Below are 21,833 nucleotides of genomic sequence, written 5' to 3' on the forward strand. Positions count from 1 at the left end.
CAACGGTCATAATTTTTCAAATGTTCCGTACATCGAGATCTGATAATATACTATATCAATGGGGGTACGAGACCTTTTGAGGAAGAAAGCAGAATTTTTAATTCTTATCACATATTATGTGGACATTGTGGAATTAAACAAAATTTAAAAACTAACAAATATTTTGAAACAATAAAAAATGTGAACACATTGTAGGAGTATTGTTAATTTTAAATAGGTACACACACACACGCACACACACACATATATATATATATACATTTTTGGAAACTTATACAGGGTGAGTCATTTTAATCTTTAATCTCAATTATCTCGTTGGCAAAGCATGCCAGCGAAAAAAGTTTCGGGTAAAAGTTTTAGGATTTTTCCCTGGCTATCTGATGATGACCTTGACAATGTCATTGAACGCGACCTTCAAGGTCATTTGAAGGTCAAGTTGATTTTTTCAAATAGAAACCCCTACTTTTGGCACCAGAAATGGAAAGAGCGGGAAATTTTACGTTTGAATATGACCTTGCCTTGACCTTGAATTCAATGGTCAAGGTCATTGGTCATGCCGATAACAGTACAACTGGTTAGCTGAACTCTAATGCATTCAAGGAGAAAATGTTACCCACAAAAGTTTTCAGTTTTCTCCCCGGCTGACGAATGGTCATCTTGACCCTGTCGTTAAACAGGATCTTCAAGGGCATTTCAAGGTCAAGTTGATTTTTTGAAATGGAAACCCCTACTTTTAGCCCCATAAATGAAATGAGAGTGACATGCGTTCAAAAATGAAAAAATTTTCAATATTTCCAGAAATTTTCAAAGTCATTCCATTATTTTGTATTAGTGTCAATTTTCAAAATTCTTGATGTAGTTGTCATTCCATTATTTTGTATTAGTGTCAATTTTCAAAATTCTTGATGTAGTTGTCATTCCATTATTTTGTATTAGTGTCAATTTTTGAGAGTGAACTACTCTTAACAGTTATGTAGATAGCAAATTAGTGCAGAAAAGCTTAATCGTGTTTTTTACTTCTTGTAAATCGATAATTATTATTGAAAAAAATCTGTTTCCCTGTTTACTGGTCTGTAACAAATTATTTTGATTTTGATCATGGCTGATTATGGTCCCAACGAAATCGTTGATATGATCATGATTTTGGGAGAAAGTCGAAATAATTATGCAACAGCTGCCAGACTTTATGCTGAACGCTATCCCAATAGGAGACACCCAAGTAATGTTACTATTCAAACCTTAACTCAGAGAGCTCGAAATGGAGCTTTTGTTCGTCAACGCCGTCATCATGAATACGACGAAAACGAAGTTCGTGTTATTACCATTCTAGCGATTATTCATCTTGATCCTCACATTAGTACTCGACAAATAGAAAGAGAAATAGGTATACCTCAGTCAACAGCATCCCGAATATTGAGAGCGAGAAGATATCATCCTTATCACATAACATTAACACAACAGTTAACTCCAAATGATATGATTTTGCGAGTACGTTTTTGTCGATGGGCAATACGAATGATTCAACAAGATCAAGACTTTTTCAGGCACGTTCTTTTTTCAGATGAATCAACATTCAGAAACACTGGAGAATTGAATAGACATAATTGCCATTATTGGTCAGATGAAAATCCTCATTGGTTCAGGCCCATAGACAATCAACACCGCTGGAGTGTTATGGTCTGGTGTGGAATCATCAATGGCTATTTGATTGGTCCTTATTTCTTTGAAGAGAACGTGAATGGGGTAAACTTTTTGAGATTACTTCGAGACATCTTACCTGAATTACTAGAAAATGTAGACCTAGCCACAAGGCTAAGAATGTGGATCCAATTAGATGGAGCACCACCACATTATGCACGCATTGTTCGTGATTATTTAAACACCCGCTACAATGGCAGGTGGATTGGGCGAGGTGGCCCAGTTGCCTGGCCCCCTCGTTCACCTGATTTAATCCCTCCCGATTTTTACTTATGGGGATATCTTAAGAATGTTGTTTATGCTCAACGGCCAACAACGCGAGATAATATGATCGAACGCATTCGTACAGCTTGTGCAGCAATCCCTCGAGATGTTCTACTTAGAACCATAAGACAATTCAGAGCTCGACTTGATCTTTGCATCCAACAAAACGGCGGTAATTTTGAACAATTAATCAATGGTTAACCCCAGTTAACATTCCATAAAAATACCAAAAAAATAACAAAAAGGGAAAAAACAAAAAAAAAACAAATAAAAAAAAATAAAACAAAAAATGGGATGCTAAATCCTTTTGACAACCTCCTCGATGGTGCATCCTGGGTTCGGCTGATGTCAAAGGTAATTTCCGCACAAAAGATGATTTGTTTCCAAAATCACATGTTCGAACGTAAAATTTCCCGCTCTTTCCATTTCTGGTGCCAAAAGTAGGGGTTTCTATTTGAAAAAATCGACTTGACCTTCAAATGACCTTGAAGGTCATGCTCAATGACATTGTCAAGGTCATCATCAGATAGCCAGGGAAAAAACCTAAAACTTTTACCCGAAACTTTTTTCGCTGGCATGCTTTGCCAACGAGATAATTGAGATTAAAGATTAAAATGACTCACCCTGTATATTTTATATAACTTCTTAGTACATATTTTATAACAATTGCATGAAGAGTTTCATAAGTTTCTGGAATTTTGTTATCATTGAATTTAAAATGTTTTTTTAAATGTCATTATTGTTATTCTGACGCTAGATCTAGATTTTATACTTTATTCTTGACTTCTTAGTATATGTTTTACAATATTTAAGAGATTTGTCAAGTTTGTAGAAAGTAAAAAATTTACTTTGATCTAAAGCATATACGTTGATTCCTTATTTACTCATCAAAATAAATCTTCCTTATTATAAATCATGATTCATCTTAACGAATATAATAAAACACACATTTATTAAATAATCATAAAATAGGATTTATTGCTAATTCTGAACATGATAACAAAATATATACTTTAAATTACTTAGGCAAAATGGATCAAGAATGTGAATTTTGTAGTTGCAGTTAATAAAAAATATAGTATTGTTGTCATAAAGGAAAAGTTTTTCGCATTCGTGGTCGAACTTATAATCATTATACGTGTTAAAAGGTGCCACATCATTTGTGAATATACGAACTGTGGAAGGTATCGTATATTCTTCATTTCATGAAGCAGCATTAGCTTTACATTTAATATCAGCGGATAATGAATGGGATAAATGTTTACAGAAAGATATAAATTATCATTTCCTAACTGCATTAATTCAGTTATATTCTTTTATTTTAATATTTCATCATCCTTGCAATGCTAAAGAACTATACAATAAATATAAAACTTATTTTTAAGATCCTAAATTAAATGATAAAATTGCAGAACAAACTTGTTTAACGAAAGTCAATAATATTTTAATTACACATAGAATAACGTTTTTTTTTCTTTTATCCGGATAGTTGGAGAAATGCTTGATGCACCATGTCGGGAGTCCTCACGAGAGTCTCCCACAGACTCCCCGTGTGTGGGACTCTCCTGACGCGAGACTATCGCCAGGCACCCACTAAACTCCACCTCTCATAGGGCCGTGAAAACCTCCCCGGTATCCGCTTTCACATTGTTTCGGGGGGGTCGCCTGTCTTAAGCTATGCTAGCCGTCAACTAGTCTTGTTGACCGTTTTACAACAATCTTGTAAATACCTTGCTTCGACTACAGTCTCGGGCGTGAACGCCCCTATCGTCAGTCCCAGTACTCTACGCCTAGTCCATATAGTCTTTGGACAATCAGTCCACCTAGTCTGCCAATTGCGCATTGTTATTTCTCTTTCTTCCACGGCCATCCAGTCCCGGTGCCCTGCCACTCTTAAGGGACGAAGTTGCCGCGATGAGTTCGCCTTCTGTAAAAAGAGGTATCTCGTCTGTCGGTATTTCCGCCGCTTCTATCTGAGGTCTGATAAGATGTGTGGGAAATAGCCCATCGATTACTTCTTCCATCGTTTCAGCTTCCACAGGTTCCGTGCATTTCATTTCGCCCGTCTTTCATGTAACGATCGCGTATCCATCGCCGAATGGGTCTTTCTCAACGTCGTCAATGATCTTGGTCCAGCAGCGGCGCTTACTCTCTTTTATCGTGTGTCTAAGAATATTTCGCAATTCGTCCTGTCTTTTGGAAAAGTCCCGGGCTTCAGGCCTTTTCTGTTTCCAGGCTCTTTGAGCCCTTTTTCTAGCATATAAATTTTCTTTCCTAAGCTTCGAAATGTCGTCTATCAGCTAGTACACCGGTCTTCTCTGGTGGCTGGTAGACACCCTGGGCATGGTCGCATCGCAGATCTCAGTAATCAGATTAGTAGTTTTCTCGACTATTGTCTCTGCTCTTTCGCGTCCGCCTAAATCGTGTGAGATCCCGTTAAATGGGAGGTTCGTACTTTGAATTGACTCCACGAGTGTCTCTCGGTTCATGCGTCGGGTGTTCCAACTTGGCGCACGACTATGGTTTCTCCTTGTACTGATTTGACGGTCTTTGTTGATATTGAATGGAATATACTGGTGGTCGCTAGCTGTATATTTTTCCGTGACGTGCTAGTCTCTTATGTTGCGGATCGTCATTCCGCTTGCAAAGGTTACACCCGGTATGAATTTTCCAAAGCCTGTTCTACGGTAGGTAGTGATATTATCCTAGTTCGCTACTATCAAGGTCAGCCTGGCTTCCATATCGAGGATGGCTTTGCCTCTTAGGTTCGTCGTCGGCATGGCCCATTCCGTGGCCCTCGCATTGAAGTCGCCCCCAATCACAATTTCCCTTAGGGGCCTCTCTGATAGCGTCCTCCAATGCTCCTAGTTTCCTTGTAAACTCGGCGCAAGTTAGGTTCGGTGACAGATATACGCTGAAGAATGTTATGCGACCCATCCTTCCCCTTACGTAGTCTTCTCCCGTACTTGTATTCGCCAACCTACGCCCGGGCACCCAAATGGAGGTGGTTTTTCGTCGTTTGACACCCAAAAGGGTGGGTCTAGGTTCTTATATTGTTTGCTGATCAGTAGGACATCCACTTTCTGCTCCCTAATGTGTTGGATTAGCAGATCATGTGCGAGCCTACTTCTGTGCAGGTTGCCTTGGAGTATCCTTGCTATTATTTTTGGGTCTAACTTGCGCTTAGAGCCGTTCAGAAGACTGCGCACGCTTCGGTGCCTGTAGTGTACATCGTCCTGTCCTTAGGCGTCTTGGCGTCTTTGCAAAGAAAACACCTTATCTGTTGGGTCAGCACGTTGCATGCCGCCGCTCTATGTCCACCCGCACCACATTTTCAACACATTTTCAACAGCTAGTGCTCCTTTTTGGGCCCTTGCATTTGGCTTTTACGTGCCCGTAGCCAAGGCAACGGTAGCATCGCGTGACGCTCGCTCGCACCCGCACTAGGCAGTTTACCCAACCGATGCAGATCTTTCCTTTTTTGAGCAGGGCGGCGGCCTTGGTCTGGTCAAATTCAACTACTGCCATCCTCTGCTCTCTCGTGTTCAGCTAGAACAGATGGATTTTAACATCCTCTTCACCACAGTCCCTCACGGCCGCGATAGCACTGTTGACCTCTTCCTTTGTTGTTAGTCTATCGATGTCCCTGATTTCTAGTGTGATCTTGGAGATCTTGTTCTCAATCGTGCCTACTTGTCTGATTGAGTCTTGTCCCGGAGGATCAGAAAAAAAAGTTATTTACACAATATATTAATTTAATATCTTAATTATCATCAAATTTCAGTTATATCTGTAGCTTGGACTGGTATAGCCGCAAATTTGTTACATGGAGGTAAAACAGTTAAAGACAACATTCAAATTACCATTAAATTTATCAGAATTATCAACAAGTAATGTAAGTCCTAATTCAAATTATGAAAAATTTCTAAAAACAATAAAAGTATTAATTATGCGTTTGATGCTATTGATAAATTATTTAAAGATTTGCATAATTCAGTAGAAGCATTTGGAGGAATAGTAGTCGTATTATTAGGAGATTTTTGTCAAATATAACTTGTTGTACGACATGGAAGTCGAGCTCAAATTCTAGAATCATGTGTCAAAAAAAGTTTAATATGGAATAAATTTTAAATTATGAAATTGATTGATAGTATTCGAATCACAAATAATGATCAATCGTTTAAATCTTGGTTATTAAACGTAGGCGAACAATTAATTGCACACTTAAATTTGAAAAACAAAACCACGTAAATTAAATATCTAATGATATATTATCTAGAGGAAATTATCTGAAATAAAATTGATCCCAATGATAAAACATTATATCAAAAAGTAATATTAGCATTGACTAATATTGATGTTTTAAAATTTAACAACGAAATATAAGATCAATTGGAAGGAGAAAGTCATACATATTTAACCCATTAACGCCCAAAGTGACCATCTTTTGACAATACTTTCAGTCGTGTACAGCATCTACTTCAAATTGTTCAAATAATAGTTGAGTAGTCATTTCTAACATAAAATTTCATGTACTTTCTGAATCCGGTATCAAAATTGTCGAAAAAATTGTTATTAAAAAGTTATAAACAATTTTTTGAAAAAAAACATGAATTTTCGAGATAAAAAATTCGTTTAACCAAAATTTTCGAACGTAAAGAGGGCTCACTCGTGTGTCTAACGCATGTAGATTTGGTCAATGACATGTTAACTTTATTGTAAAATAGTTGCATACCCAAATTAAACATGGCGGCCATCGAAACAACCCCTTTTCCACCAAAATTTTCCCAAAAGGTTGGTGATTTTTTTTCTTGGTTAGGATCGACTTAACGAAAAAAAGTTGTGGAATAAAAAGTGCTTAGAATTGAATAAGAAATACGTGTGAATTTTTTCAGAATTTTTTGAGCGATTTTTATATTTTTGGATATTGCCATTTTTTGAAAAATCCAAAAGTCGCTCAATAAATTCTGAAAAAATTCACACGTGTTCTTTGATCAATTCTAACCACTTTTTGTTTCATAACTTATTTTTGTAAAGTTAGTCTTTATTGAATTAAAAATTGGTGAACGTTTTTGGCTGATGCTAACGTTGACCGGGTATGTCCACAATTAAAATTTTTTTTCTGTAACAAAGAACTTTGTTCTTTGTTTATTATTCAACTGTTAATTTATGCAATACTACAAGAAATTCATTAAAAATGATATGTCCTACTTCTGATTACATTTGTAATATTTTAAATTTTATACTCGTGATTCATCACAAGTATAAACTGAAATACACAATTACGTTTTTGGTATACATAAATCGGCTTACGATTTCAAAATGTCAAGAAATCAAGAAAGTCGATTTGAAATTATTGAAAAAGAAAATTCTGACGAATATGTATTCATTCCTGGTGAGGATTCAGGGGAGTCTGATAATGATGGATTAAATGATGAAGATGAACTTGATGAAAATGTAAATAACTTGTCTGTTCCATCCCCTTGTGTTTCTTACAGTAAAGTATTTGATTAATATGATAATACTCAAAAAAAATTGGAAAAAGATCATGAGTATGTTTGGAAAAAAGGAGAAAAGGTGTACAATCATTCTCTTAAGAATGAAATTTACTTTTCCGAAATAGACAAGAAAACAATTTTAAGTAGTTCTCCAGTGGAGATTTTTGAGTTCTTTTTTTCTCTAGAATTAAAAAACTATCTTATAGACGGTACAAAAGAGAATGGACATGAGTTGTCTCTAGTAGATTTGAATACTTTTGTAGGTATTATCATTTTCTCAACCTATAATAAGAGACCATCTCAACGAGACTATTGGTCAACTGATCCATTTTTAAAAAGTTATGTAGTTAGCAACTCCATGAGTAGAAATCGATTTGAGCAAATAAAACATTTTTTGAAATGTTCGCAGTTGAAGGACAAAAATGAATTGGACAAAGTTTGGCGTGTTCGAGCAATTACAGATATATTTAACAAAAACATAAAGAAGTTAGGCTATTTTTGCACAGCATTTTCTATCGATGAAATGATGGTAAAGTATTTTGGTAGATGTACTCTGAAACAATTTATTAGAGGAAAACCAACTCGATTTGGTATCAAGCTTTGAGCTCTATGTAGCGCTTTTGGTTACCTCTTTCATTTTGACATCTACTGCGGAAAACATGAAACAAATGATATTTTAGCAAATTGTGCTTTAGGCAGTAGAGTAGTTATTCGAATGCTGGAAAATATGTTGAAATCATTATCTCCCCGTAAATTGGGACTGAATCATGTTTATTTCGATAATCTTTTTAGTAGTCCAGATTTACTGGTTCATCTAAAGAAAATTGGTATTCAAGCTACAGGGACAGTTAGAGAAAATCGGGTGAATGTAAAAAATGTCTTGGTCAAAATAGCTCCTAAAGGGACTTTTGCTGTACAACATGACGAGACTAGTGGTCTAAATTTTATTACTGTACAAGATTCTAAGCCTGTTTCAATTCTGTCCACTGCAGCAGGTATCCAGCCCCATGGTACTGTAAAAAGATACAGTAAAACTGATAAACAAAAAATAGAAATACCATTTCCGAATGCTTTTAAAATGTGTAACCAATTTATGGGCGGAGTTGACATCCACGATCAATACTGTAATAACATTTTACCAAATGTCCGATCCAAAAAATGGACGTGGTGTATTTTGTACAATTTGAAGTAGATGCTGTACACGACTGAAAGTATTGTCAAAAGATGGTTACTTTGGGCGTTAATGTATTGATTCGGTTAACACAGAAAAAATGAAGATATGTTTAATTCAATATCAATAGATTTGGCCATTCATTAAGACCCAATGGACTTCCTCCTTATAAATTAACATTAAAAGTTGATGCGATTGTAATTTTATTGAGAAATTTAAATTTAGATGGTGGTTTATGCAATGGAACTAAAATAATGATACAAGAATTACGATCTTATGCTGTTAAAGCTGAAATTATTACTGGTACCTCTAGAGGTAAAATTATTTTAATACCCTGAATTAATTTAAGTCCTTCAATTAAGAAGGTTCCATTTACCATGGTACAAAGACAATTTCCATTTAGATTAGGATTCGCAATGACTATAAATAAATCTCAAGGTCAATCATTTGACAATGTCAATCGTTACCGTCTCCAGTTTTTAATCATGGTCAATTATATGTTGCTTTATCTAGAGTACGACAAAAAAATATTTTTAAAATATTATTAGCAGAAGATTCAGTAATAACAGAAAACCAAGAAGATGATAAAATTAATTATCTAGATAAATGTTTCAATGATAATCTCAAAATTTATATTAAAAATGTTATTTATCGTAAAATTTCTGAATTAGACAATTTTTAACTAATTTTATATAACGTATCTTCTAGTATTCTCGATAATTAATATTTAATTTATTTATATACGTTAATACTGAACATTAATTTAATTTTTCTATGTAATAAAATTTGTAATATGGTTATGTATAAGTATGTTCTGCCTAATAATTAAATAATAAGCATCAAAGAAATGAAAATAGCAGCAACCAATTTCATTGCCATTGGTAGCGCTTGTATATTATCATTTTTATGTAATAAACCAATTAGATAGCAAAATATAAGTATTTGATTATAAAAATTTTATATAGTAAGCATTAAACAAATAAAATAGCAGCAACCAATTTCATTGCCTTTGGTAGCGCTTGTTCATTATCATTTATGTATTTGACAAATTATTTAAGCAATAAAATATAAGTATTTAATTATAAAAATTTTATATAGTAAGCATCAAACAAATAAAATCGCAGCAACCAATTTCATTGTTGTTGGTAGCACTTGTTCATTATAATTTATATATTTAATAAATTAAATAATAAAGTTATTTCAATATTACTAAATTTACAGTACAAAACTACATTTTAAATAAATATAAAAGCTGCTTCTAAATTTCAAATTTAGTAGCGCTCTTTTTATTATATTTACAAATTCATGGTATAGAATATGTATATAAAAATTTTAAAAGAAACCATGTGTATAATATAAATTTTGAATTTATTAATGAGAACTAAGATGTATAATTCGTAAATGAACTACTAGAAAACTGTGAATTTACTACAAATTTATTCAAATATTCATTTCAAAATAGTGAAATCACAATTTTGTGTAGTAATTTTACAACTTTCGAAATATATGTTCCATAATTTCCTACTCTAAAAATAGTAGCTCTATAAAACCTTTTTTACCAGGTACATCACATTTATTCGACAAAAAATAATAAGTTGCTACAATAAGTGAATAAATTTAAATAATTTTAATAATTAATAAATTGAAATATAATAATAGCAGCGATTAATTTTATTTTTTGGTTGCACTAATATAAGATCTACAATAGATAATATATTATAAAAATTAATAAATGAAAATATCAATAACTAAAATAATTACAATTTAATTTTGATACAAATATGTGCTTTTAATGGTAGAATTTATTAGGCATTTTAACAGATTTATTAATTAGATAAACTTTACTAAATTATATTATCTTTAACATTAACTTTTTTATAATGATTGTTTTGACCATAAATTATTTATCCTTGCTATTCAAACAATATTAAATGAGTAAGCGTACAAAACTTATAATTTTCTTTCTTAATATACGCATATATTGTCAATAATATTAATGCGGGTTTCTTTCGATATGCTTTCTCATTTTTCAATATATATATATATATATATATATATATATATATATATATATATATATATATATATATATATATATATATATATATTATGTCGAGGAACGTTGTTAACTCATCATAACCTCTCCAGCATACGATAATTGTATCATATTACTGTATAATAGTTACAGGTTACAGGTGACCAGCGGCAGAGTAACGAGAAAGAGCATACTGCGGCGGTGTGTGAGAGAGAGAGGGAGAGATGGAGAGAGAGAGAGCTTCGCGCGCAAGACTTAGTATACGCGCGACAGATTCGTTCGGGCTAGCTTACCGTGTAGGCTGTTTATCGCTAGATCGCGTAAGTTGTTTCTTCTATCTTCGAGCAGCGCTAAATCGAATTGTGTGTGACCTTTCCCGAGACTACGGCTACTCAGAGGATCTTTGTGCGTCATCGCCTTGACCCTGTCTACCTTGCGACTACGCTATCTTGCCTGCGAAGGAGACGTCCTGGGGCTTGAGCTGGTTCCTGAGATCGAGTGGAATCGACGATCCGTAAGCGTCAGCTCTCTACTTCTCTCTCTCTCTCTCTCTCTCTCTCTCTAGCTCTCTCCCGATATCTGACTGCGCCGTTCGTCTGCGTCTCGCACACCCGCGTGTGTGCTCCTGTAATACATTTTTGAGTTAGCAATATATTCATTCTCTATTCTACCTAAAATCTGTGTTTAACGTCGGTTATTTCCGCGAACCCGCTCCCCGTCTCCTCATAGACAAAGTTCCCTTCACGATACCCGTGCATGAAAGCTGCAGCTAGTCGTACTTGACCTTGGTCAATTTATTACGAGCCTCAAAACATCACGAGGAAACGAGACCTCGTCTCGATTATCACGAGGTAATCGTCCCGACGGCAGTTGCATTGCATGCAGCTAACGTCTGCGCGGCTGCTGTTGAAAACTCTGCCCCGTTATATATATATATATATATATATATATATATATACATATACATATATATATATATAGTGGTTCTCTGTGAAATCAAAGATGAAAATTTTAATTTATGCTCAAACTGTATATTGTATATGTTCGATATGTTGTACCTTATTTCCAAAAAAAAATTCAGCGCGATTCCTTCACTTGGCTTCGAGTTACAAAGTAACTCGTCAAATTGCTTGAAATACCAACTTTGACAAAGTTGGTATTTCAAGCAATTTTTGCATTTATGCCTATTTTCAGTAATTCGTAGCTCATAAGGGATGTATTTTTAACTAAAACCACCCGAATACTTTTTTTTGTGAAATTTTCTGAATTGTTTAATAAAAATACTTTTAAAGCCTTATACGTATGTTAAGGCTACCTTATTCGCATTTTAAACCTTAAAATATGAAAATCTGAATGTTTTATCCGGACTCCGACAACCTCAATACAGTAAAATGATTTATTTTAACTTTTTATAGTAAAAAAGTAGCTGTAAAGTTTTAGAATAGGCCTGACCTTCTACTAGAAGTGATGTAGAAGACAAACATGTATATGCACATATAATGGCTAATTAGTGGTTTTACTTTTAAATTTGATACCTACATGTGTTTGTATCGGTAGACATGAAATGTACTAGGTTATAAGTATTGAATTTGAAAGTAAAATCACTAATTAGCCATTATATTATGTTTGTCTTTTACATAACTTCTAGTAGAAGGTCAGGCATATTTTAAAACTTTACAGCTACTTTTTTTACCATAAAAAGGTATCTTTACACTGTATTGAGGTTGTCGGAGTCTGGATCAAGTATTTTTAATGAAAAATTCAGAAAATTTAACAAAAAATGTTATTGGGTAGTTTTAGTTCAAAATGCATCCTTTATGAGCTACAAATCATTGAAAATAGGCAAAAAATGCAAAAATTGCTTGAAACCCTAATTTTAAACAGCTATAACTCGAAACCAATGATAGGAATTGCGCTAAATTTTTTTTTGCAAGTCCAGGGCATTCTATAGTACATATATATATATATAGAATTTGGGCAAAAAATAAATTTTTATTTTCGATTTCACAGGGAAATACCTCATATATATATATATATATATATATATATATATATATATATATATATATATATATATATATATTAAATAAAGGTGAATATATATATATATATATATTCACCTTTATTTAATAATGTTGTTTTCGATGTACTAACGTTATTAACAACATTCTCCAAGATACCAATTAAAGCAAAAATAAATGTAGGAGAGTAAGTGAAAAGGAGTAATCAGAAAAAAATTTTTCCTAACACACGCATGAAATGGGCCTTTTTTCATGCCTAAAATCAGCGTAGAAAATCTTCAATTCCAAGCGTGTTAAAAAAAGTTTAGTGGGGAATTATAAGTAGCAGAGAGAAAAGAAATAACCTAAGTAAACCCAGGTTGGGTTAAATTAACCCAAGTTATCTCTATTAATACCCGTTTTTCAAATTTTTCAAATTTTTCAAATTTTTCAAATTCATCGAATGTTTTGTGCACGACTTAAAATTCACCATCTCCTACCCAACGTTCACGCATAAAAAAGTCCCTTTCATGCCCTTGTTGGAAAAAACACGGTGTGCAACACGGGAATAAAAGTTATGTCAGACTCGGGTGAGGTGTTTTTAGCACTCGTCTTGTGCTGATCACCTTACCCACGCTTGACATAGCTTATTTTCTCTCCTTGTTGCACAATGTACTATTTGTACTAGTGACGGCAGTAAAACTTTTTTTAAAATAAAAGTCGTACAATGAGACTGTATTTATAGTAGGGGAGAAAACATAAGGATAGCATTATCTCGTCCTTAGAAAAGACCGCTGTTTTTGACTTCTGACTACTAAGAGATAATTACCGTCAATTCAACTTAATAAATCTGTTTATTCAACTTTAAAGTTTTACATGAGATATTTTAGTTTTAATTATTTACATTTACTTTTTACTCTCTCCTCTTCATTTTCATAATGTTTGTGTGTGATTGCATGTGTAGACTGTTTGCGTAGTGTAAACTTTTATTCATGTGTGTGTAATTCTTGTGTATGTGTGTGTCAGTGTACTTGTTCATGTGGTGTATTCTGTTCGCTCTTCACTCTTCTTCTCTTCTTTCTTCATTTATTTGGGGTTTCTTTTTTTTATCTTCCTTCCTCTCTTTTCTCTCTGTTCCTTCTCAGTCTTTTCCTCTTTTTTCTCTTTTCTGCTGACACTTGTCACCTTCTTTATCTCTTCCTTTCCTTTCTCTTCTGCTTCTCCCTGCGTGTTCTTATTCTTTTTTGTTCCATTTCTTTCCTTTCTTGTTCTACTCTTTCTGACTCCTGCATTTTCATCTCTTTGTTCTCTATCTCCTTTTTTTCTTTTCTTCCTGCATCCTCATCTCGCACAGCATCGCTTCTTTCCAACTCTCTATTAACGGCTCTTCATCTTCTTTTTCTGTGATCTTTTTTAGCCCTCCTTCTTTCCTGTTCCATTTGAACCATTCTTCTCCAATCTTAATCCTTTTGTTTTCTAACCGTAAGTTTCTCACCTTTTTCCGTCTTCTTTTCCTCTAACTCTCTTGCCATCTTTATCAGGTGGAATCTGTCCTCTCATTCCTTTAGGCTTAGCCACTCGTCCGAAACATAAAAGTTTTCCTCTCTTGCCACCCATCTCCATTTCCATAATGTCCGTCTGCCTTTAACCTCTTCAAAATCTATCCTCAGCATGTTTTCGTTAACCTTTTCTGTCCACCACCCTTCCTCTCCTATTTTCTTTTTTATCCACTCTCTTACCTCTCTTAACTATCTGTCTCCAGTATAGTCCTTTCCTGATGAACAGCGACTTTTCGTGTCTCTTTCTTTCTTTCTTATCTCTTTCTGATTCTTCCTCACTTTCCTCTATTGTTGTTATCTTTTCCTTCCTTCCTTGTATGTCCTCTTCTGTCTCCTTGCTTTCCAATTTCTCTATTCTTTTTCTCAATTCTCTAATTTCCTCGTCCTTCATCTTGAGCTCTTTCCACCATTTCTTTTTTCCTCTTCTTTCCTCCTTGTCCTTTTATAGCATCCAGATTTCCAGCTCCCGTATCCTTTCTAAAGCCCATTCCAGTCTCTCCTCCAGTTTTTTCGTTTCACTCATCTTCCTTTTTACTTCTTTCCTCTTTGTTTTCTTTCCCTCTTTATGTTTGTCTGTTTCTCAGCTTTCTAACCTGTCCGTTTTCTCTCCGTCTCGTGTTGCCACCTCCCCTCTTTTGCGCGTTCTTAAATTGCTTATGCTTGACCCACCTGCTCCGCTCCTTGCGTTCCATTTTCCTCTTCTTCTTCGTTCTGTTCCGCTCATTTCCTTATCCATTTTATTTTTAGTAGTTTCCCTAGATTCTTCTGTCGTCCATTCAGTTTTTCTTGCCATGTTCCTTCCGTTTTTGTATTTTCACACTCTTCCATTGTATGTTTTGCCGTCTCCATTTTTTCTCTACATATTCTGCATTTTCTGTTTTCTTCTTCTGTCCAGTATTTATTTGCTCTCGTTTCATTCTCCAGTCTAAATCTTGCCTGCGTCTCTAGTTCTTTGTTTCTTTTTTTCCTCCTTTTTTGAGGTACTCTGGTGTTTCTCCATAGCTCTCTATTACTTCCTTTATTTATTTTGCGTATTCTGATTTTTCCATTTTTTCATTCCACTGCTGTCTCTCTATATCTTTGCTTATCTGTTCTAAATCGGGCCATACTGGTCCTTCTTCCATCTTTTCCATATATCCTTGGAGTGAGATTCCTCTACCTTCCAGATATTTTTTCCTAAAATTCGCGTCTTCTCTTACTCTCTGCTGTCCTCTCGCCTCCTTCTGTAGCTCCTTCCAACATTCTTTTAAAAGCGTTCCTTCCTCTGCTGTCCTTAGTTTTTCTTCATATTTTAGCGCTCTTTTCCCTGCCTTAACCACGATTCCGTCTCTTCTTGTTTCTAACATTAAAACGTGTCTTGGGGTGTTCCTATCTGCTTTTAATACCCATTTCATGTACTTGTCTTGAATCCTCTCAATTTTTTTATATTCTTTCCACCCCCAGATTTTAGCTCCATACAGTATCAGCGATTTTACCAGGCAGTCGAAGAGCTTCATCCTCAGGTGCCAGTTTTCTTTGAACAGCTTTTCACCTATACTCCATATTTTCCCTAGTGCTGCGTTTGCCTTCCCTCTTACTTTCTTTATCTGTTCCTCTTCTTTGTTGTTACATTTCAGCTCATACCCCAGGTATGTGAAACTTTTAACTTCCTCGATTTCTTTCCCATCCCATTCGAATGTTACCTTTCCCTTCCTGCCTCCCCTTTTTCTGCATCTCATTATCTTCGACTTTTCTACGTTTATTTCCAATCCTTTCTTATTTATGTACTTCTTAAATCTCTTCAGCATTTTCCTTATTCCTTCTTCGTTATTTGCCATTAACACTATGTCATCTGCGTATCCTATTGAGTATACTTTCTTGTTGCCTAATATCAGCCCTCCTTCCTGTACTATCTTCATTTCCTGTTCTAAGTCTGCAAATGCGATATTGAATAGCGCCGGACTGAGTGTGCACCCTTGTCTCACACCTTTTTCCGTTTTGAACTTTCCTGTCCTTTTTTTACCAATTCTAACTCTGCTGTATGTATCTTTGTATATTTCTTTTATTTTCCTTATGTACTTGTCTTTTACTTTTTTCTTTTCCATAATTTTCCATATCTCCTCTCTTTTTATTTTGTCAAACGCCGCTCTCATATCAGCGAAGAATAAAAACACCTTTCCTTTTTCTTTTTTTATTTCTTTCTCTAGTATGGCTTTTACTATATATATCCCATATGTGTGTCATCTAGAACCTTCTCTTCCAGTTCAGCTCTCAGTTTTTTTTTCAATTATATTTTCATATATTTTATATCCCGTTTCCATCAGCGTTATCTCCCTATAGTTTCCTGCTTCATCTTTATCTCCTTTTTTATATATCGGCGCGATTAGCCCCGTGTTCGTTAGTTAGTTAGTTAGTTAGTTGTCTATATTTGCTGCGTTCTATTATTTTTGTCTTCTCTCCCCTCTCTCCAATTCCTTAGTGCCTCTTTTACTTTGATTTTTGCTGCGTTGCATTCCTTATCCCACCATCCTTCGCCTATCCTCTTACTTTTCTTTTTTCTTTTCGTTACCGCGTTTTTGACTATTTCTTTCAGCTCCCTCCAATCTCTATATTCTTCTATTCCTTTTTCTGTCCAGTCCGTTATGAGTTCTTCTTCCTCCGTTTCTATCTTTTTCATCATTTTCATTCTCAGTTCTATCGGAAAATGATCCGACTTCCGTTTTCCTCCTATTAGCATTCTTCCTATCGTTTCTCTTCCTTCCTCGTTTGTTATTATGTAGTCTATCGTAGAGCAAACATTTCCTCCTAGGTATGTCCATTCTCCCTCCCAATCTCCTTCTATATCTCCGTTTATTATATGCATTCCTATTTCCTCTAGTTTCTCGATCATGTATTTTCCTTCTTCGTTTATGTATTTATCTTTCGATTTCCTGCTTTCCTCTTTGTCTTCTGTTGTGAGGTTTCTTCCTCCTTTTTCGGCTGTTCTTGCGTTGAAGTCTCCTCCTATTATTATCTTTCCTTCTTTTTCTTCCTCGCATATCTTTTCTATCTCCTCCCAATTTTTTCCTATTTCCTCTCTCATATATAGTACTCCCACTCTTACTTTTTCCTTTCCTTTTCCGATTTTTGCTGTTATCATCACATTCGTGAGTTCTTCTCCCCACGAATGAGATGATAACAGCTTAACTCTGTATCTTTGTTTGTGTTTTTTATTGCCATTACTACCCCTCCTCTTGCTCTCCCTTTTTGGTGGGACCTCTTTGCCGTCCTGATTTCGTATCCTTTTAGTCTGTTTTCCCATATTTTGCTGTTTTTCTCCTCTATCCATGTTTCTGTTAATCCTATAATGTCGAATTCCTTGACGTATTCCCAGTATTTTTCTTTAATTTTCCCTATCCCTGCTATATTCCACCAGATTACCTTTATTTCTGTCTCCTTCCCTCTCTTATTCCTTCTTCCTTCCTCCTTCCCTCTCTGTTTTTCCATTTTCTTTTCGAAACCATTGTTCATTTCTCTCGTTCCAGAACCATTCTATGTTTCCTATCTTAAATTTATTATATCCTATCTTTGCCTTTTCTCATTTTTTTACCACTTCTCTGCTTTTATTTATCACGATCTCTTTGTTTCTTCTTTCTTTTCATGTTGAGTCGTGGTCTATGTATATTCCTTCTTCTTGTTTTCTCTTATTCTCCATTACTTTCTCTTTCTCTTCTTTGTTTCCCAATTTTGCTCCAATCTTGGGGTTATTTACCTCAGGTGATCCAGCACTTCCTCATCTCCACCTCCGTTCCGAGTTTTTCTTTTATTCAGACTTGTACTTCTTCTGCCTTCACTCGATTTTCTGTTTCCAGTCCGCTTATGCCTATATTATTCCTTATTTTCTCTCTTTCATCTTTTTCCGATATCTAGTCCACTTGTTTCCATCTTCTCTCTTCTTCTATCCCTACCTTGTTTTCTGAATGATCGTTGTTGTTTTTATCTTTTACCCCTTCCTGCTCTTTCATCGCTTTGACTGCCTCTTCTATATCTTTTATTTTCTTTATCCATTCTCCTGTGGTTTCTGTTCCTCCTGCTCCGGCTTGTTCTTGCTTTGCCTTCAGCTGCTCTAATTCCTCTTTTATCTTTTTCCTGGTTCCTCCTCCTCCTCCTTGTTTTTCTTTATTTCTTCTGCTATCTTCCTTATCTCCTTATCTCTTTCTTTTTCCATCCTTCCATCTTTCTTCTCTTAGTTTGGCCTCTGTTCTGTTCTGTTGCTCTTTCTCTTGCTTTACCGTCCTTGTTCATTTTCTCAAGGATCTCTTTCAGTTTCTTTTCCATCTCTTGCTCTTCTTCTATCTTTTCAGTTCTCTCCTCTTCCTTATTGTCTTCTTTCTCCAGATTCTCTTCTCTCTCTTTAGCTGCTTTACGTGTGCCTGCTGTGCTTGGTGGAGTTCTTACAATTAGCTTGCTTTTATTAAAAATCTGTTTATTTTCTTCTTGTTTGCGTTTTTCCTCTTCTTCCCCCTCTATCTATTTTAAATTTTTTTCGGTGTGTCCTCACCTTTCATTTTTTCAATTTTTTTTCTGTTTCCTTTGCTTCATTTTTTTTCCTTTTTAGAATCAGTCCTCCTTCTATTAGGTTAATTACACATTGTGATTTCTTATCTAGTTGTGGTTTTCTCCCTTTTCCCCTTCCCTTTCTGCCCTCCTTTTTATTTCTCCCTGTAGATTTACTATCTGTGTTCCTTTCTTTTTTGGGAGTATACCATTCCGCTGTTCCGCTTCATTCCTCCTCTTCCTCATGTGGTTTCCCTAGGGACTCTCTCTCTCTCTCTCTCTCTCTCGTCGTCATCGAAACCGAGGAACACCTAGATAATTTTTTATCTCAGACACCACCAAACAACAGCAACAACAACAACATCAACTAAAATACATACACCTCATTCCACCCAAACCACCATCATCAACTTCATCGATCGCGAAATCTTCACACTCCAAGGTAACTCTGTCAGAAGGACTGCGGGTCTGTCACTTCAATGCGAACTCTCTCACGGGGCACATTGAAATGATAAGACTCTTTTTGTCTACTCGTCCCACTTTTCACGTAATAGCTGTAACAGAAACCTGGCTCAATGATAAAGTAACCTCGATTCCCACACTGACTAACTATACGCTACACAGACGAGACAGAAACAGAAACGGTGCAGGAGTGGCCCTCTACATCCACAACACGCTGACTGCTACAATAATATCTTCATCCGACGGGATCTGGACGGGAAAGCCAGGCTACCCGGAGTATCTCTTCTGTGAGATCACTGCGAAGGGAGTCCCACCTATTTTCGTGGCGGTTGTGTATCGGCCACCACACGCGCCCTTCTTACAAGGAAACAATTTCATTGAACAGCTGAATAGTCACATGCACAACTACTCCACGAAAGTTATAATGGGAGATTTTAACGCAGATCAACTCTCCTCCTCAGAAGATGCCAAGTTCATCAAGGCCCTCATAGAAGAGAACTCCCTCAAACCGGTGCCCTATGGTGCTACGCACCACAAGCAAAACTCTGACACATGGCTCGACCTCTGCCTGGTCGACGAACAGGATTGCCTAATTTCACACTGGAAGACTGACTCACCATTCATAAACGGACATGACCTCATTACGGCTACACTCGACGTGCAAATTCCACGACAAGCACCTAGAACATACTCCTATAGAAATTACAAAGGCATCAGTGCTGAAAAACTAAACAACTACCTCAACACATGTGACTGGTCTACAATCGACACATCATCCCTTGACGCATGCATCAACACTCTCAACACCAACCTAACAAACGCCATCAATCAGCTCGCCCCATTACGGACTGTAACGCCAGGACCCACACGACACCCGTGGTTCACCTCGGCTCTTCGAGACCTTGTGACTGAGCGGGACAGACTATACATGATATTTCGCAGGACACGTCATCCTCGAGATCAACTTCTTTATACACAAGCAGTAAATAACGCACATAAGCAGGTCGAGGAAGCCAAACTGAACTACTATCACTCACGACTATCAAACATAACAGATGTAGGAGAAATCTGGAGAGAACTCGAGAAACTTGGAATCACCACCTCCACGGAAACCACTCCATCTCGCTTCTCAACAGATGATCTTAACAGATACTTCAGCGGGATATCCAATGATCCACTCGCCCCTTCTGTCGACGAACAACTGCAATCACTTGATAGTCTGGAATATCCTGTCCACTTCAGCTTCAGTGAGATTACGGAATCGGACGTGTTGGCCGCAGTTCAGCATTTCACCTCTCAGGCCAGGGGAACTGATGGCATCCCACAGGTTGTTGTCTCCAAGGCCATGCCAGTACTGGCGCCCATATTATGTCGTATCTTTAACCTGTCCTTGAGCGAGTCATGCTTCCCCTCGGACTGGAAAAGGTCACTGGTACGTGCACTCAACAAAGTCAGTTCTCCAAAATCCACTACTGACTATCGTCCGATCTCACTCTTATGTTTTCTATCCAAGGCGCTGGAGTGGCTGGTACATAGGCAGCTTTCTCATTACCTGGAAACTAGGCTCTTCCTTGATGACCTACAGACAGGTTTTCGTACCGGTCACAGCACACAGTCCGGCTTAATAAAGCTGACTGATGATGTCAGGCTTGGAATAGACAAAAAGAAGGTCACACTTCTTCTTCTTTTTGATTTTAGCAAGGCGTTTTACAATGTGTGTCACGCCAAGCTCCTTAGAAAGCTAACCTCTTTCGGCTTTTCTAAGCAGGTCATCCGATGGATTGCATCTTATCACACGGGCAGACGGCAGGCCGTCATTGGTGACGACAATCAACTATCCTCTTACCTTCCGCTCAATACGGGAGTCCCACAAGGATCCGTACTGGGCCCTCTACTTTTTGCACTGTACGTCAATGACATAAGCCTCTGTCTGGACGTGGATATTGCACATCTGATCTATGCGGATGACCTGCAGATCTACACCCAGTGCCACCTCGAGGATCTTGACTCCTGTTCCGACAGAATGAGAGCTAATGCCGAGAGGATAAGGTGCTGGGCTGGGCATAACAACCTAAAACTCAATGTCCTCAAAACTAAGGCGATCGTCCTGGGCTCGCCCTACTATATCAATGCTCTACCTACAATGGCTAACACGTACATCAATATAGGGGGAGCCCGGGTTGATTTTGAATCTTCTGTGCGCAGCCTGGGAGTCGTGCTTGACTCCAAACTAACCTGGAAAGAACACGTAACACAAATGTGTAGGCGTGCTCACTCTCTTATGTATAGGCTATACTTTTTCAGGAAAAGCACGAACCTCGGTCTGCGTAAACACCTCGTCCAGGCCCTACTATTCCCGATCATAGACTACTGCTCACTGGTTTACTGCAACTTGACACAAGAACTCGACATTAAACTACTAAGACTGGTTAACACAGGTATACGTTACATCTATGGTCTTAAGAGGGGCGAGCACATCTCGCCTTACAGGCGCGAGCTGCAATGGCTCACCACTGCCGGACGTAGGAAGTACTTTGCGGCCTGCTTCTTGCGAAAGCTCTTTAACAATGCTAAACCATCTTATTTAATTGCCTACTTTGACTTCCACGTCGCACTCCGTCCTGTGAGGGG

General features: G+C 36.6%; 1 protein-coding gene and 1 long non-coding RNA gene across 11 annotated transcripts in view; one reads left to right on the forward strand and one right to left on the reverse strand.

Moving 5' to 3' along the window:
* Positions 1 to 21,833, forward strand: part of LOC107981573 (hepatocyte nuclear factor 4-gamma) — a 436,128-nt gene that overhangs the window by 215,221 nt on the left and 199,074 nt on the right. The gene's annotated exons all lie outside the window — the stretch shown is intronic.
* The window catches only part of LOC116416609, a 233,330-nt gene that overhangs the window by 142,785 nt on the left and 68,712 nt on the right, over positions 1 to 21,833 (reverse strand). The gene's annotated exons all lie outside the window — the stretch shown is intronic.

This window comes from Nasonia vitripennis, assembly GCF_009193385.2.
Source record: "Nasonia vitripennis strain AsymCx chromosome 2 unlocalized genomic scaffold, Nvit_psr_1.1 chr2_random0012, whole genome shotgun sequence".
NCBI lineage: Eukaryota > Metazoa > Arthropoda > Insecta > Hymenoptera > Pteromalidae > Nasonia > Nasonia vitripennis.